The 6,572-nt window shown below is 35.9% G+C and overlaps 1 pseudogene; it reads right to left on the bottom strand.

Moving 5' to 3' along the window:
* Positions 1–3,799: 3,799 nt before the first annotated feature.
* Positions 3,800–5,390, bottom strand: LOC112915868 (catalase pseudogene; annotated as a pseudogene).
* Positions 5,391–6,572: the final 1,182 nt, after the last annotated feature.

Genomic DNA, 6,572 nt, shown 5'->3' with positions numbered 1-6,572 from the left:
TGGTGACCACACTACTTGAGAGTAATCATAAATTAACAACATTTAAGCAATCATAAAGTGAGAATGAACATTATCCCATATATTTTGGGACATCATGATGAAATGAAAGCCTAGAAGTCAAAGGAGAGAGACAGAAAAACTTATTTAAAATACACAGGACAAAAGAATTTGGACATATAACACATTCATGGCCCATTCCTTAAGAATCACTAGAATAACTGTATAAACAGCATAAAGAGGGAGGAATCAGAGAGGGTTTTGTGAAAGTTTCATACTGGTTTTTGAATTAAGGAAGAAATACAGTCTGACAGAGCAGCATGTGAAGGTGAGAAAGTGATAGATAGATGATAGATAGATAGATAGATAGATAGATGTAAAATTAGGGATGAGTGAAAAGTTTACCTTCCAAACAAAATTAAGAGCATTTGTTGCTAGTAGTATATATGCTGCAAGCTCTGAAAAAAAAAGCAAGTATAATTGATAAAGTAAGAAAAATTAAATGATGAGGTGCCTTGGTGGCTCAGTCGATTAGGCATCTGACTTTTGATTTCAGCTCAAGTCATGATTTCAGGATCATAAGATGGAGCCCCCGTTGGGCTCCATGCTCAGCAAGGTATATGCTTGTCCCTTTCCCTCCCTCTCTACCCCCACCCCCACTCATGTGCTACTCACTCTCTCTCTCTCTCTCCCTAAAATAAACAAATAATTTTAAAAAAGAAGATTGAATGAAATCATACAAAATGCTCAATAAAAATCACAAAAAAAGTAGGAAAATTGTGAAAATAGGAACAAAAGACAAGGGCAACAACTAGAAAATAGTAACAAACACAATAGATATTAATCTAGCTATACCAATAATTACCTTAAACTTAAACATCAATGATCTAAATACACCATTAAAAGACAGAGACCATCTCTTTCAAAAAACAAGCCTCAAAAATACATAGTCTACAAGAAACCCACTTGAAACATAAAAACGCATACAGATTAAAAGTAAAGGGATAGAGAAAGATATACCACAGTAACATTAACAAAAAAAAGCAGAAATAACTGTATTAATTTTAGACATAGCAGACTTCAGATAAAGAAATTTATCAGGGATAAAGAGGGGCACTATTTAATAATAAAGGGATAGATACTCCAAGAATACATAACAATTCTTAATGTGTATGCACCTAACAACAGAGCACCAAACTATGTAAGGCAAAGCCTGATATATCTGTAAGGATAAACAAATGGATATGCTGTTATACTTGAAGACTTTAACAACTTTTTATCTGAAATGGACAGATACAGCAGGTGGAACATCAGTAAGGCCACAGTTGACATCAACAGCACCATTAATTGAAGGGATGTAATTGACATTGATTGACTACTTCATTCAACAAGAGCAAAATACACATTCATCTCAAGATCACAAGATAGACAACATCTTGAACCATAAAATACCACTTAACAACTTCAAAATAATAGACATAATATATTATTATCTTTTTTCGGACCACAGTGGAATTAAAATAGAAGTCAACAAAAGAAAGATTACTGGAAAATCCTCTAATACTTGAATATTAAAAAACATACCTCATATAAGCCAAACAATAAATCTCAAGAGAAATTTTAAAATATATATACTCTCAACTAAGTGAGCTGTATTTTTACAGCTTATCAAAATTTGTGGGATATTATCAAAAGCAGTGTTTAGAGATGGCATTGAATGCATATATTTAAAAAGAAGAATTTAAAATCAACAATCTAAGGTTCTATCTTAGAAGACTAGAAAAAGAAATACAAATTAAATCCAAAGTAGGCAGAAGAAAAGAAATAATAAAAAAATTAGAGCAGAAATCAATGACATAGAGATAGAAAACCATTAGAGAATATCAACAAACCCAAAGCCAGTTCTTTGAAAAAACCAACACAATCGATAAGCCTTTAGTCAAGTTAGCTAAGAATAAAAGACATAACTAGCTAGTATCAGAAATGAAAGAGGTGACAACACTGCAAATCCCATGGACAACAAAAGAAAAATAAAAGACTATTATGAACAACTTTTTGCCCTCAAATTTGATAACCTACATGAAACAGACCAATTCTTTGAAACACATGATGCTCAAATTCACATAAGAGGTAACAGACAATCCAAATAGGACAATATCTATTAAAGAAGTTGAATAAACAAACAACTTTCCAAAATAAAAAGCAATAGGCACAGATGAGTACACTGGAAAATTTTATTACACATATAAGGAAGAAATTATAACAATTCTTTACAATCTCTTCCAGAAGATAGAATCAGAGAGAATACCTCTTAACTCATTCTGCAAGACCAGTATTAACCTAAATTCAAAGGGGAAAAAAAAAAAAACACAAGGAAAGAAAGCTACAGACCAATATATCTCATATACATAAATTCAAAAATCCTCAACAAAAATACTGTTAAATCAAACCCAAGAATGCATTAAAAAATCATATACCACAACAAGTATGATTTATCTAAGGTATACAAGCTTGGTTCAATGTTCAAAAATCAATTAATATAATCCATAACATCAATAGGTTAAAAAAGAAAAAATCACATGACCGTATCAATAGATGCAGAGAAAACATATGACAAGATCCTATATACATTCATGATAAAAACTTTTGGCAACCAAGAAATAGAGGGACAAGTCTTCAACTTGATAAAGACTATCTATAAGAAAATCATACTTAATGGTGAAAAACTCACAGATTTTCTGCTAAGATCAGGAACAAGACAAGGATGTCCCCTCTCACCATTGCTTTTCAACACTGTACTGGAAGTTTTAGATAATAAAAGGGAAGAAAAAAATAAAACTTTGATTTAGGTAGAAATCTTAAAAAATCTCTAATAAATAGTTTCTGGAAAGGAACTAGTAAGCAATTACATCAAGGTTATAGGATACAAGATTAAAATACAAGGAAATATATGCTATTTGGCAAATAGATAGTAAAATATAAACTCTATCTACAGAAGACTTCCCAGAAAAAAAAAATGAGAGTACAGGAAGTCAATAGAGAAGTCCAATACTGTGCATTAGGGAAATCTTAAAATTAACAGGAGAAAGGCACAGGAAAATTAAAACTTTTCCCCATATTTTCACCTTAAATAATTAATATAAAAGGACCATATTATCCATTGCCCTCATGAGTTTTCCTTTTTGTATTTTATGTACAGATTATTTTATTTTAAAAATGTAGCAATTACAAATCAGTCTGTTGTAAAATCAATGCTATATTAGCATGAATGTAATTCCAAGTTTTAAAAAAACCCAATCAATTTCAGGCAGGAATAAGCATTAAGCCATGATGTCACTGAAGTTATTTTCAAGAGATATCAATGCATTAAATGTGTTTTTCCTATATGGAACTGAGAAAAATTAAAATTTCTGGGTAGATTATCTTTTCTTCTTATATAATTACAGCCATATTTTTATATAATAAGGCCATGAGATGATATATTAAGCATACTAATTTCACCAAGACTTTATCTTATCAAATAAAATCATATTTCTGCCAGAAACTTTCATTCTAGTCATTTTAAGTGAATAATCCAACCCAGCACCAAAAACAAATACATTTTCTTTTATATCAGTGTTAAGCCCTACCCTTGCTTCTCCCTAGGGAAATAGCATTAAAAGCCACTGCAACATTATTTGCGATAGAAACCTGGATTATCATTTTAAAGACATAAAATGTACCTAGCACAGGAGAATCTTCTATTCAGCGAAGAGTGGGTATGTGTGCGAACACCACGCTTTGCTTCACAGGTGGAGAGCAACTTGGGGCACGACTCTCACAGATTGGCTTTCTCCCTGGCAGCCAGGTGAGACTCATGCTGTGTAAAGATGTGAATCGCGTCTTAGGTTTCTCACCATTGTATTTGTCCAAAAGAGCCTGAATGCAGGCCCCATAGTCAGGGTGGTCATCACTGAAGTTCTTGACTGCTTTCTTCTGCATGAAAACTTGTGCATCCTTCAGATGGCCAGCAATGTTCTCGCACAGGTGTTTCCTCTCCTCTTCACCAAGTATCTTCAAATAGAACATCCACACCTGAGTGACATTATCTTCATTGGCACTGTTGAAACGCTGCACGTCCAGAGAACATTGGCTGCTATGCTCTAGGACACAACACTGTTGTTCGGGAGCACTAAAGCTATTGGGGTAGTAATTTGGAGCACTACCCTGATTGTCGAACTTGCACATGGGGCCATCATGCTGGTAGTTGGTCACCCCAGCACGGAAAGGACAGTTCACAGGTATCTGAAGATAGTTGGGTTGTAGGCGGTGGCGGTGACAGGACAGTCAAAAAGACGGCCCTGAGGCATTTTGCCAGGGCTGGGCTCAATGCCAGGTGGCATGTTGCTTGGGTCAAATGTAGGATGTTCAACCTCAGTGAAGTAATTAACTGGATTCCGGTTTAAGACCAGTTTACCAACTGGGATAAGAGGGTAGTCTTGGTGAGGCCAAATCTTGGTAAGATCAAATGGATTGAATGGAAAGGTATCTGCCTGACTGAAAGTCATGACTTAGATATAAAATGTCCAGGAGGGGTAGTTGACTGTGGCAATGGCATTGAAAAGATCTTGGAGGCTGTAGTCTCGATCTTCATGAGAAAGTCTTGCATCTTCCACAGAAAAGTTTTTGATGCCCTGGTCTGTCTTATAATGGAATTTGCAATAAACTGCTTCTCCTGCTACATTAACCAGCTTAAAAGTATGTGATCCATATCTATTCATGTGCCTGTTTCCATCTGGAATCCCTCGATCACTGAACAAGAAGGAAACCTGGTGCAGAGACTCAGAGTGCAGGCTCCAGAAGTCCCAGACCATGTCCGGATCCTTCAGGTGTGTTTGAGGGTTTCTCTTTTGACTATGGATAAAGGATGGAAACAATATGGCATCTCTGATGAAGAAAATGGGGGTGTTATTTCCAACTAGATCCCAATTACCATCCTCTGTGTAAAATTTCACTGCAAACCCACGAGGGTCATGAATTGTGTCAGCCGAGCCTGACTCTCCAGCAACAGTGGAGAATCGAACCTCAGTGGGAGTCCTCTTTCCAATATGCTCAAATACCTTTGCTTTGGAGTATTTGGTAATGTCATGCGTGACCTCGAAGTAGCCAAAAGCCCCTGCTCCTTTAGCCTGAACAACTCTCTCAGAGATTCTCTCCTGGTCAAAGTGAGCCATTTCATCAGTGAAAACCACATCCTGAACAAGAAGGGGCCCAACGAGGCCCTGCTGTCATAACATTAAGTTTGTCTCTATTGGATTGCCAGCCCCAGTGGTCAGGACGTCAGGTTTCTGTGCGGCCTGCTGCTCCTTCCAGAGCTTCATCTGGTCGCTGACTGGATCCCAGCTGTCTGCCATGGTGTCCCACCAGCTTCGCAGAACGTTGCAGGTGGCTTCAGCTCCCACATCTCCACCGTCAGCGGACGAGCCCGGTCTCAAGTTTTTCTTTTTGACTGAAGAATTCCTAATACCTTTAAGTAATGAAGCAGAACACAGAAATTGCTAGATATTTTTGGTGGTTGCTAGCCTGACCAAGTAAGATCGATCTCTTTTTTATTTTCAGATCTAGGCATTTGTGATTTATTTTGTAAGTATAATGTCTAAATGAATATATTTAAATTTGAATATCTTATTGTTAAGAAAGTATGCAGGGAAAACAAGAATCTTTCCTCTCATTGTGGGATACCCACTGCTTCCTTGCCTTCAAGATTCAGTTGAAAGCTTAACTCTTCTGTGAGCTCTTCAAACCAACAGCAATCATTTCTTCCAAATTCTTTCAACATCTGTTAAACCTTTTGTACTATGTCACCTAGCATTCATATCAGAAAGCAGGGAAGAGCCTGGTCATTGGGATCAAAGGCCTAGATTTTAATCCTGGCTCTGCTTTACATTGGATACTTTGAGCAAGAAATTTACCCTCTTGAAGCATCAGTTTCATCATCCAAAAAATGGATGCTACAAAATGTCTTCTTATGGATTTATTATTATAACTAAATTAGGTATTTGTGCAATGCTTATCCCAATATCAAGTAAGACAGTAAATTTTTAATAATTGGTAATTCTTATGTTATAGATAATTCTTATTTTACCAATCAAATTTCAATGTGATTAAGAGCAAGATTTATAACTATTACTTAGTATTAACAGTAATAGCCACCACCATTCATTGGGTGTTGACCACTTTATATGAAATATCTTACAAAAATTAATGATAGCCCTATAATGAAGTTATTATGATCTCCATTAACATTTGAGAAAACTGAGTCTTGGAGAGGTTGAGGAACTTACTTAAAGTTACAAGGTATTAAACAGAGAACTTGGATTACATTCTAAAGCCTATGAAACTAACAGCAGAACACAGCACAAAGAGTAGAACCTAAGCTTAATTTGTATTCATGCAGACGTCAATAGGTCCTTGGGGACCTTATCAAAAAGATGTGAATCAACACAGTCTGATTGTTACTCCTGAAGAAAATACGACTTGTGGTAAAGAAGCAAGGCTGTCAGAACTAAGCTGCAGAAGAGAATCAGAGTCCAGTG

Source organism: Vulpes vulpes, chromosome 7, assembly GCF_048418805.1.
Source record: "Vulpes vulpes isolate BD-2025 chromosome 7, VulVul3, whole genome shotgun sequence".
In the NCBI taxonomy this organism is placed as follows: Eukaryota; Metazoa; Chordata; class Mammalia; order Carnivora; family Canidae; genus Vulpes; species Vulpes vulpes.
This window is presented reverse-complemented; position numbering and strand designations above follow the sequence as displayed.